General features: G+C 42.0%; 1 pseudogene; it reads left to right on the forward strand.

Moving 5' to 3' along the window:
* Window positions 1-8,346, forward strand: part of LOC118218912 — a 96,996-nt pseudogene extending 88,650 nt beyond the window's left edge.
* Window positions 8,347-12,842: the final 4,496 nt, after the last annotated feature.

Consider the following 12,842-nt stretch of genomic DNA (forward strand, 5'->3'; position numbering starts at 1 on the left):
ACAGTAAACTTTGTCTCATGATTTGTTCACAGGATCCACTGCTCACAGGCGTCCAACTGTCTTGTAGAGAGGAGTTCAGAGAAACTGTTCTCAAAACAGGTATTATTTATACTTTTTTCTATTTTAATATTTGCTTGTGTGATTGTCTTGTACTGTACACTGCATTTCCTTTGAATATGATCGCATGACAAATAATGAATTAGTAGCCTTTAATTGATAAGATTGAATATGTAATCAGGTTTTTTAATTTTGTAGAGTGCTACCTGGCCCTCCTGGGCTCACAGAAAGATGCAAATTCTTTTTTAGGACCCAAACACAATGGGAGAGTAAGACTCCAAACAGAGTGTTTGAAGCATGCAGTTTATAGTCAGAATTCTCCAAATGTATTGCACTGAGAAACTGATTTATTCTATGGGAACTCTTGATTTATCACAAGTAGTGTCTCTACAAAACCACACAATAAAATGTCCAGTGTTAATTCAACTCTCATCTCTTTTAACAGATAATGTTTCATCCCACTCTGCAATGTGGGACCAAATGTTATCTGTTAAGAGTTGAATTAACACTGGACATTAACTGGACATTTTACTGTGCATTAATCAGGGATAAAAGGTGCACTTCAAACTTGAGGCTTTGGACCTTCTGCATGTATTCTGTTTAAAAGTATCTGTCCCCATTCTGGCCTTCCTATAAGAGAAAACATGAGACATATTGCAAGAATCTGATTGTTTCAATGGCTCTCATACAGCACACCACTTCATGTGTTTATTTCACACTGATACAGCACACCTCTTCATGTGTTTATTTCACACTGATGAAGCACACCTCTTCATGTGTTTATTTCACACTGATACAGCACACCTCTACATGTGTTTATTTCACTCTGATACAGCACACCACTTCATGTGTTTATTTCACACTGATGCAGCACACCTCTTCATGTGTTTATTTCACACTGATACAGCACACCTCTTCATGTGTTTATTTCACACTGATGCAGCACACCTCTTCATGTGTTTATTTCACACTGATGCAGCACACCTCTTCATGTGTTTATTTCACACTGATACAGCACACCTCTACATGTGTTTATTTCACACTGATACAGCACACCTCTTCATGTGTTTATTTCACACTGATACAGCACACCTCTTCATGTGTTTATTTCACACTAATACAGCTGACCAGCAGCCCTGTGAAGCAGAAGGATCTCACTGACTCACTGGAGAGAGATGAGCAGCACAGTAAGAGTTTTCACTCATTGCTACTGTGTGTCCATTTGAATGCTGAAATGAGCTTAGCAATCAAATATAACAGAGTACAATGTTTTGATTTATAGCATCTACACTTTCATAATAGTGTTTTACATCAACAGTCTTGCATATAGAAAACATCACACACTACATGTACACAAAGGTGTTTAAATTAAAATATTGCATCCAGCAGTGATTATGGGGCAAGCAAATGCATATGAGATTAAATGTCCCTGAAAGAGATTCAGATCTGGTCTGAGTTTTTATCCAGGATTAATGAGCACTGAGCATAAAAATTATAAGATGATTAAATTACTACCTGACCCATGAAGACCATATTTACCACATCATACTATGAAAAATTAAGAAATTGAATGTGATAAAGGAATTGAATCCTTTTTCATTGTTTGATATGTTTTTCATTTTGTGTGTAGAACACACTGTGAGAAGTGTGTAACACCTTAAGAGGTGTGTATACCATTGTGACAATGGACTGCATATGTATTTTTTATTATCTCTTCTGTTATTTTAAACATTGCTTCTCATGTCTCCTCTCCTCAGATACATCCATAGAAAGAGCTCAGAAGCTGCTGAAAACTGCTCTGAAGAAGAAGTTTGAATGCATATTTGAAGGTTTAGCAAAGCAGGGCAACCCAACCCTCCTCAATGAGATCTATACAGAGCTCTACATCACAGAGGGGGGAAGTGGGGGGATCAATGATGAACACGAGGTCAGACAGATTGAGACAGCATCCAAGAGACACACCACACAGGAGACTGCAATCCTCTGCAATGACATCTTTAAGCCTTTACCTGGACAAGAGAAACCCATCAGAACTGTGCTTACAAAGGGCATCGCTGGCATTGGGAAAACCGTCTCTGTGCAGAAGTTCATTCTGGACTGGGCAGATGGAAAAGCCAATCAGGACATTGATTTCATCTTCACTCTTCCTTTCCGAGATCTGAATCTGAAAAAGGAGAGGAAATTCAGTCTCATGCAACTTCTGCAGCACTACTTTCCGCAACTGAAAGAGATCAAGAGTATTGAAGCGATGAAGTCAAAATTGTGTTCATCTTTGATGGTCTGGATGAGTGTCGACTTCCTCTAGATTTCCAAAGCAATAAGATCTGCTGTGATATAACAGAGTCATCATCAGTGGATGTGCTGCTGACCAACCTCATTCTGGGGAATCTGCTTCCCTCTGCTCTCCTCTGGATCACCTCCCGACCAGCAGCAGCCAGTCAGATCCCTCCTCAGTGCGTCCACCAGGTGACAGAGGTACGAGGGTTCAATGACCCACAGAAGGAGGAATACTTTAGGAAGAGAATCAGAGATGAGATAAAGGCCAGGAGAATTATCTCACACGTAAAGTCATCCAGGAGTCTGCACATCATGTGTCACATACCAGTCTTCTGCTGGATTTCTGCCACTGTACTGGAGACAATGTTGGGTAAAGAGAGTGGAGATCTGCCCAAAACTCTGACTGAAATGTACACACACTTCCTGCTCATTCAGACTAATGTGAAGAATGAGAAGTATCATGGCAATGGTGTGACAAACCCGAAAATCTCTGAGTCAGATAGAGAAATCATCCTGAAACTGGGGCAGCTGGCTTTTCTACAGCTGGAAAAGGGCAATCTGATATTCTATAAAGAGGACCTGAGAGAGAGTGGCATTGATGTCAGTGAAGCTTCAGTGTACTCTGGGGTGTGCACAGAGATCTTTAAAGAGGAGTGTGGGTTGGGTGAGGAGAAGGTCTACTGCTTTGTGCATCTGAGCATTCAGGAGTATCTGGCTGCCTTGTTTGTGTTTCATTCATGTGTGAATGAGAACAGAAATGTACTCAGAGCAGAAGAATCAAAACCTTGCAGTGACAGAGTGCAACTGTCTGAGTTACACAGGACTGCAGTGGATCAGGCCTTAGAGAGTAAGAATGGACACCTGGACCTTTTCCTCAGATTCCTTCTAGGCCTCTCTCTGGACTCCATTCAGACTCTATTAGGAGGAATACTGACACAGACAGGAAGCAGATCACCTGTACCAGATCCACAGACACAGACAGGAAGCAGATCAGAGAGCATTGAGAAAACAGTATTGTACATAAAGGAGATGATCGAAGAGGAATCTTCAGCAGAGAGGACCATAAATCTGTTCCACTGTCTCAATGAACTGAATGACAACTCTCTAGTGGAGGAAATCAAGAATTTCCAGAGATCAGGAAAACTCTCTAATGAAGAGCTGGAACCACACCAATGTTCAGCCCTGGCCTTTATGTTACTGATGTCAGAGGAGATCCTAGATGAGTTTGACTTGAAGACCTACAACACATCAGAAGAAGGTTATCAGAGACTGCTACCAGTACTCGGGAACTGCAGGAAGGCCATGTGAGTATTATGTGATTATTAAAGTAGATAATGACAGCATGTTTTTATAAACACTTCATAGTTAAAGTGAAAATAGAATACAATAAAATTGTCAGGCAAGTGAGAATTATGATTTTTGAGTCAAGCTATTTTAACAGATTGTGCCCTCATTTAATGAATACAGAAGTACCATCAAATGTAAAAAAATGTATCCGACATGTAAAATGTATTTTATTAGATTTAATTTACATATTATCATTAAAGATACCAGTTATTAAATACATCATGAATTCCTTGTTAGGCAAACCAATGTGATGGATGAATAATGGTCCAAACATACAACTCGCAGATTTAAATGAAGAGAGGGTATAGTATGTTACAGTATTAATATGAACATATTCCCCATCAAATAAAAAAATACAAGCTACACTTCCTTTACACAAAATTAGACAGACATGGAAAATAAATAATATAATTGTGAAAAAATGAATGAAAGGGACCGCAGAACCACAGCTTGTCTGCCCCACTGTGACCCAGGATGGTAAAATAAGCAGCTAAAGAATCAAGACCAGAGATCCAAGACTGTGATCAAAAAAGACCAAGGCAGAGCTGAGAAGCAAGGCAAATGGCACAAGATCACTGGCTCACTTTTGCTTTACAGGCCAACACTTTATGGTCTTTATTGAACTAACATGTGTCCTTAACTTTGATTTGGACAAGTAAACACAAGTGTTACACTTATTCTTATCTAACTCAGTTTGGTGAAGTAGTTTGAACTGTGTTTGTGTAGAAAAAAGAATCCCTCCTTTTAAATGTCAGTCAGTTAAGGACGAATGTTGATTGAATCAAATCCATGTTTTTCAAAAGGGGAGAAGAATCCCCCTTTTATCCCTAGACCCTGCATAGATAATTTGTGAGTGGGAGATGACCAGCTCAATCTGGACCCCTCTTATATTGTTCAAGAAGATGAGATATTTTTTCAACATTATGATTAATGTATGCTGGGTTTGGTTTGGAGAGGCAAGTGTGGTTATGAATGAAATGTTTGTGTTACTGTATTGTGCGATTAGGTCAGGCAGTAAATGCACCATGTTACAAGGCCAGTAGTGCCACCCTGGTCTCTGCTTTATTCTGGTGTACGCTGACCCAGAATCCAATAGTGCCTATAGACAGAGTGAAAATAGGAAGGTAAGAGGTAGGATATAGGATAGGTTGTAGGATATAATGGGTGTCAGGGTGAGGTCTTCTCAGGGGACTGTTAAAGTGCCTATTTTTGAGGTAATTCTGTGGCTTATCTCAGGCTAAAGTCTGACCTGTACAAGATTCTGAAGTTTCCTAAAGCCTGGAAAAAGCTAAATGGTGTCTCCTTGGACAGCACCATTTAATGTATCACTATTCCAACAAAAGGAATAAGGCATCCTTAACAGTTCCTGCATAGCTTTGGTTTCACTACCTGGTTATATGTAACACCAGCAGAACAGACAGACTGCACTACATGGTTATATATAACCTTAGCAAAACATACAGACTGCACTACCTGGTTACATGTGAACAGATAACTTTTTTGCATTCTTGTTTCTAAAGTGAATCTGGCTTTTGCTGTGTATTGGCTTGCAATGCTGTGGGAAGTTTCTCACAGTTACCAGCAAAAGTAAAGAAGCAGAGCCTAACTCACTATCCACCCTGAAAGTTGTGTGCTATTTCTTGCCTCTTTACTTTTGGTTGTATCTGTGCCAAATGTCAGAAGAAATGGGGCCATTTGAGTAAGAATTTCATCTGTAGAACTGTCAGAGTTCTGTCCAACAGGATGTCTAATTCTCAGGCCCAAAGTGCTGCAGTTGGAGAGTGTAGCAAAGTCATTTTCCTCAGAGCATCAGTAACTTTAAATCCTCAATATCACTCTTCATCACTCAATGCGATTACTGTTACATTGCACATATCAGATTTTACAGGATATTGCACTATTTAATCATACAATAATATATAAACTCTTCTTTGCAGACTGAACTGCTGTGACCTCACAGAGATGTCCTGTGAAATTGTGGCCTCTGCTCTTCAGTCATCAAACTCACCCCTGAGAGATCTGGACCTCAGCTGCAATAACCTGGGAGATTCAGGAGTGAAGCTGCTCTGTACTGGACTGATGAGTCCAAACTGTAAACTACAGAGACTGGGGTGAGTAGTTCTGTGTACTTCAACAGCAGTTGGCTTTACTTATCTTGCTAGGCAGAGGGTAGAGGTTGCACAGGGTCATTATATAGCAGGAACACTAGGAGACTCCTCACTGCTATATAGTGCACAGGGTCATTGTATATCAGGAACACTAGGAGACTCCTCACTGCTATATAGAGCACAGGGTCATTATATAGCAGGAACACAAGGAGACTCCTCATTGTCATATAATGAGCACAGGGTTATTATATAGCAGGAACACAAGGAGACTCCTCACTGCTGTATAGAGCACAGGGTTATTATATGCACCTTTAGCTGCTCCAAACAAAACTGGCACCAACCCACCATACTGTCCACTGCCCAGCTCCCAAACACCATCTAAAAGCACCCTCCCCTTGGCCTGGGAGCTAGGCCTCTTATAGAGCCCATGGTTAGGTAATGGGCCACAGCTGATGTGATTGCAATGAACCACAGTTGCAACTGTACCCGTCTGTAGGGCCGATGCTGCCCCCTGGTGGACAGCACCCCAATTCACTTCCTGGCATCACATGTTAAACAGGCGAGAGCTTTGAGGATATGCTGTGGGGCACTCAGAACAACACCAATTAATGCATTACTAATGAGATGGGAGAAACACCACTGAGGCATAGATGGATAAAACTTGCTTTGCATAACTGGATTAAGTTTAAATGATCTAGTGTAGATCACCCTGCTAAGCATCCTGTTGAGGACACATGGGAAGTGGACATGCAAGGGTAGAAAGAGGAGAAAAGCTCTTATTAATTGTGCAAATGTGCAGTGGGGAAAGCTACAGTTAGAGGGGAAAAAACATGGCTTCTTCAACCTGCTGGTCTGACATCTCCCCATGGCTTCTTCTGGATCCTGTAATAGACCTAGCTGTATTAGGAAAGAACAGAACTGACACAGAGGGCCTCTTACAGTAAGTTCAGCTGAAGCACAGCTGTAGCAAGTGTGGGGTGGATATCTGCAGATCCTCAATATCACTCTTCATCACTCAACATGATTACTGTAACATTGCACATATCAGATTTTACAGTATATTGCGCTATTTAAAATACAATAATATATCAACTCTCTTTTGCAGACTGAACAGCTGTTACCTCACAGATATGTCCTGTGAAATTGTGGCCTCTGCTCTCCAGTCATCAAACTCACCCCTGAGAGATCTGGACCTCAGCTACAATAGCCTGGGAGATTCTGGAGTGAAGCTGCTCTGTGCTGGACTGATGAGCCCAAACTGTAAAGTATGGAGACTGGGGTGAGTAGTTCTGTGTACTTCAACAGCAGTTGGCTTTACTTATCTTGCTAGGCAGAGGGTAGAGGTTGCACAGGGTCATTATATAGCAGGAACACAAGGAGACTCCTCACTGCTATATAGAGCACAGGGTCATTATATAGCAGGAACACAAGAAGACTCCTCACTGCTATATAGTGCACAGGGTCATTGTATATCAGGAACACTAGGAGACTCCTCACTGCTATATAGAGCACAGGGTCATTTTATAGCAGGAACACAAGGAGACTCCTCATTGTCATATAATGAGCACAGGGTTATTATATAGCAGGAACACAAGGAGACTCCTCACTGCTGTATAGAGCACAGGGTTATTATATGCACCTTTAGCTGCTCCAAACAAAACTGGCACCAACCCACCATACTGTCCACTACCCAGCTCCCAAACACCATCTAAAAGCACCCTCCCCTTGGCCTGGGAGCTAGGCCTCTTATAGAGCCCATGGTTAGGTAATGGGCCACAGCTGATGTGATTGCAATGAACCACAGTTGCAACTGTAACCGTCTGTAGGGCCGATGCTGCCCCCTGGTGGACAGCACCCCAATTCCCTTCCTGGCATCACATGTTAAACAGGCAAAAGCTTTGAGGATATGCTGTGGGGCACTCAGAACAACACCAATTAATGCATTACTAATGAGATGGGAGAAACACCACTGAGGCATAGATAGATAAAACTTGCTTTGCATAACTGGATTAAATTTAAATGATCTAGTGTAGATCACCCTACTAAGCATCCTGTTGAGGACACATGGGAAGTGGACATGCAAGGGCAGAAAGAGGAGAAAAGCGCTTTTTAATTGTCAAGTATGCAATGGGGGAAGCTACAGTTAGAGGGGAAAAGACATGGCTTCTTCAACCTGCTGGTCTGTCATCTCCCCTTGGTTTCTTCTGGATCCTGTAATAGACCTAGCTGTGTTAGGAAAGAACAGAACTGACACAGAGGGCCTCTTACAGTAAGTTCAGCTGACGCACAGCTGCAGAAAGTGTGGGGTGGATATCTGCAGATCCTCAGTATCACTCTTCATCACTCAACACGATTTTCTGTTACATTTCACATATCAGATTTTACAGGATATTGCGCTATTTAAACATACAATAATAAATCAACTCTCTTTTGCAGACTGAACAGCTGTGACCTCACAGAGAAGTCCTGTGAAATTGTGGCCTCTGCTCTCCAGTCATCAAACTCACCCCTGAGAGATCTGGACCTCAGCATCAATAACCTGGGAGATTCAGGAGTGAAGCTGCTCTGTGCTGCACTGATGAGTCCAGACTGTAAACTACAGACATTGGGGTGAGTAGTGCTGTGTACTGTTTGACCTTAACTAAATAGAATTAGTGATTATGGCTCTGTGCAGTGAAATATAGGGTTGCCAGGTTTGTGGTTCTTGACCATAACGTAAGGTTTCAGTGGAGTTTGTAGTATCAGGTCACAGGTGATGACTGAATGTTTCACGTCTATCATAACATAACAAAAATAACATAACATAACATAATGATGAGAATAGGCCATTCAGCCCGACATGCTCGCCATTTTCCTACCTACCACTAGTGCTAGGTTTACCTACAAACTAGATAGTATCCAGCGTCGTATCAAGCCCGGTCTTGACAACCCCCAGAGTTTCTGCCTCTACTACATGACATGCGCCAAGCTATTCTACACAGTGACTACTCTCTGTGTGAAAAAATACTTCCTAACGTCGGTGTAGAATTTACCTTTTGCTAATTTCATTTTATGCCCCCTCGTCATACTAACAGTGCTGAACCTGAAGAACCTCTTGTGGTTCACTCTGTTGATCCCCTTTATGAATTTAAAAGACTCAATCAAATAACCCTGAGTCTACTTTTACTAAGCTTGAAGAAGTTAAGCATCTAAAGTCTTTCCTCAAAACTTTTATCTTTCATACCAGGAACCAGTTTCCCTTATTTCAACCTTTTCCAGATCCTCTATATCTTTCTTGTAGTACAGTCCCCAGAACTGCACACAGTTCACTAAGTGTGGTCTGACAAAGATATTGTATGAAATAAGTATAACTTCCTTGGATTTACGGGGCTCCAGACTAACTTTTTACATTGGATGCACTGGTGCACCTAACTTTTTCATTCAGGTGCACCAGCACATAATTTAGTTAGACCCAAAATTTTTCACCGCACCTTTTGGCGCCGTAATAATACATTTTAAGTGTTACCTTTTTTGTCAGTTCCCATACACATTACTAATTTCTTAACACATGTAAATGATTGTAAACAGGAATAAAGGTGCAGATAAATGTTTTTTCTTTATTTAAATGACAGCACAAACAAGAAATGGCAATAACCTCAATTGTTTAAAAAATGAACTTAAAAAGTGCTGATGTTTAAAGTGCTTGACAAACTGAAATAAATAAATTAAACTCAAATAACTCAAATAAAAGTGTGCGCTGCTCCCGGAGGAGTACAGGGCGCGGTTTCACACACACACTAGTGATGCGCGGATCGGCTCTGACGTCATCCGAATCCGCATGTACGCGTAAATCATCCACCCGCCACCCACCCGAACAAATTATTTTCTCCGATTTAGAGACCCGCACCCGATCACACATTACCGCTATTTCTCATTATTTCGCAGCTGTTGCATATGACATACCCAGCACTTGACTCGTCATTCACTAAATCGCTCCCACACGGAACTTTTCTGCCCTTCCTTTTTTTAATTCTCCTTTTTTAATTTTCTCTCGGATCTTTTTTGCCTCCTTTGCTGCTTAAGACAAATGGACGCCGCAATTGGCGCAACGAGAGTCTAGTCTGCTAATTCGCGCCTGACGAAAAATGAAGCTTAAAATATGTTCACATTTTAGAGAATGTAATTAATATTTTCCTCATTAATGATGTATTGTTTCACCCTAACCCAACCCATCCGCTATTGATCAGAATGTTAATTTTTATGACTCGGCCCACCCGATCCGCAGATTAACCGTGGTGCCCGCGGATATAACTGCGATCTGCACATCACTAATACACACATGCCTTATTTTTTTCCCCACCCGCATTCAGCGAAGAAGAATATCAGGGTCAGAGCCAATCAGAGGCAGAGTAGGGGCGGGTCTTCGCAGAATGCGTGTGGGGAAAAAAAATAACGCTACACACACACAGACAGACAGACCTGCTAAATATCAGGTGCACCGGTGCGACCAATGAAAATGTTTAGTCGCACTTGACAGACTTTTGGTCGCATGTGCACCCAAAATGGTCGCACTCTGGAGCCTTGAATTATACTCACTACTATCCCAGCATCCTGTTGGCTTTTTTACTGCAACAGCACAGTGCCTAGAACCTGAAAGGTTTTGATCAACTATTACTCCCAAAATTGAGCACATTCCAAAGTCGTTCTTCCCGAAGGTGGGGCGACATGGCTCAGGAGGTAAGAGAGATTGTCTGGCAGTCGGCGGGTTGCCGGTTCAAACCCCGCCCTGGGCATGTTGAAGTGTCCTTGAGCAAGACACCTAACCCCTAACTGCTCTGGCGAATGAGAGGCATCAATTGTAAAGTGCTTTGGATAAAAGCGCTATATAAATGCAGTCCATTTACCATAAAGTAATCTAGCCTGATGTTTTTATTTCCCACATGTAGAACTTTACATTGAGCTGTATTGAGTTTCATTTGCCAGGTTTCCACCGACTTCTGGATTCACTTCTGTCATATATTGCAGTATTCATCCATCCCCATTATTCACTACCTGCTCTGCACTCTAATGAAATCCATACTTATACTATAGCTACCGTGGTTACTGCATTACCGCGGAAACGCAATCACGTGTTGACGACAGGGAAACTTAATGCTACAGGGCATAGGTGGCTTGCTGCCCTAGCCACGTACGATTTTGAAGTAAAATATCGCCCTGAGAAGGTCAATGTTGAGGCTGATTTGCTTTCCCGAAACTGGACACTGAGACGTGGAGAATCCTTCCACAGGGTGATGTGAAGGCGATTTGTGGTCGTGTGCATGTGCAGGAGTCTAGTGACAGTGACGTGCACTTGGTAGACAAACTAGGTGTTCCAGCAGAAGGTGTTCCTGAGCTGTATGATTTCGCAACTCATCTCAATTTGGGTCAGCTAGAACAGTTCACCCGAGAAGACTTGCGAGAAGTGCAGATAGAGGACAGTGTTCTCAGAGTAGTTAGAGAGGCTTTGAAGACAGGTCAGTGGCCGGCAAACTAGAGCTGCCGCGGTTACTGCAATCACGTCACGTCCACCGCAGAGTCAAGCTGATCACCGCTTCACCGCTGGGTTTAGTTTTTTTCCCGTTTATTTTAGGCCAATTGTTTATGTTCCAATTTTACTTGTAAAAGTTGTGATCTGAAATAAATGCAATCCAATTTTTAAAATAATTATAATTATTATTGTGTAGCCTATTTTCTTCACTCCATGTGTTTGAAAGTTTCCACTCACAGTTGCGCAGTTAACGTTCTGATTGGAGAATGTGTCACCCAGAACGTGCTTTGCAACTGTTGGCTACGGAAAGTTTTCGCTTCAAATTAGGCTAAAAACATGGTAGCGAAACCCAACGTTACTTCTCCTGTTTGGGAACATTTTGGCTTTGAGCCCGATGAAGATGGAAAGCCAAAGAATTTGGATGAGGCAGTGTGCCGCATTTGCAGCAAGAAAATCAACGTCATGCGAGGAAACAGGACAAATCTAGCATCGCATCTTAGGACCACTCACCGTCCGTTATACGATGCAATGAAAGGCACCCCATCTACCTCGGGAGGTACCGGCTCGGCACTACGTCAGTTAGGAGTCTCAGAGGCATTTGCCAGAGTGACTAAATACAACCGGGACAACAACAAGTGGCGAGCACTTACAACAACTGTAACAAAGTATTTGGTTGTGGAGATGGTGCCCTTCCGGACTGTAGGAAAGCCATCATTCCGAGCTATGCTTCAGTCCTTCGACAAGCAGTATGAACTGCCGGGCAGAACCTATTTCTCGGAAACAGCCATTCCAGAAATGTACTTGAAAGTAAAAAATGAAATTGTAGCCGGAGGTTTAAATTATAATTTTTTTATGGCGGTTACCGCAACGGTTTGAATGGCTTCGCTAATTTTTGCGGTAAGAAAATAAATCAATACCGCGGCAGCTCTAACTTATACCCCACTCTCTTTCTCATGCTGACCTTGTGATGAAGATGAGTTGTACTCCTTCACATTACGCACCTGTGTGTGCTACAGGGTTGTGGCATTTCTGAAGATATTGAGCATTAAATCAGATATTATTACTCTTGGTAAAATCAACTATTGGTCGATAGGGTATGTGTGTACATCTTAGGGAAGAGTGTCAATCTGATCAACATACAAACTGCTGTTTAGGTGCAATGTTACATCACGTAGTTTTGTCACTCTTCTGTGGTTCCAATCCAAAGCCAAAGTCTGGATTTCAGAACATTTAAATTCTACAGCAGTTGGCTTTACTTATCTTGCTAGGCAGAGAGTAGAGGTTGCACAGGGTCATTATATAGCAGAAACACAAGGAGACTCCTCACTGCTAAATAGACCACTGGGTCATTATATAGCAGAAACACAAGGAGACTCCTCACTGCTGAATAGACCACTGGGTCATTATATAGCAGGAACACAAGGAGACTCCTCACTGCTATATAGAGCACAGGGTCATTATATAGCAGGAACACAAGGAGACTCCTCACTGCTATACAGAGCACAGGCTCATTATATAGCAGGAACACAAGGAGACTCCTCATTGTT

This window comes from Anguilla anguilla, chromosome 19 (genome assembly GCF_013347855.1).
Source record: "Anguilla anguilla isolate fAngAng1 chromosome 19, fAngAng1.pri, whole genome shotgun sequence".
In the NCBI taxonomy this organism is placed as follows: Eukaryota; Metazoa; Chordata; class Actinopteri; order Anguilliformes; family Anguillidae; genus Anguilla; species Anguilla anguilla.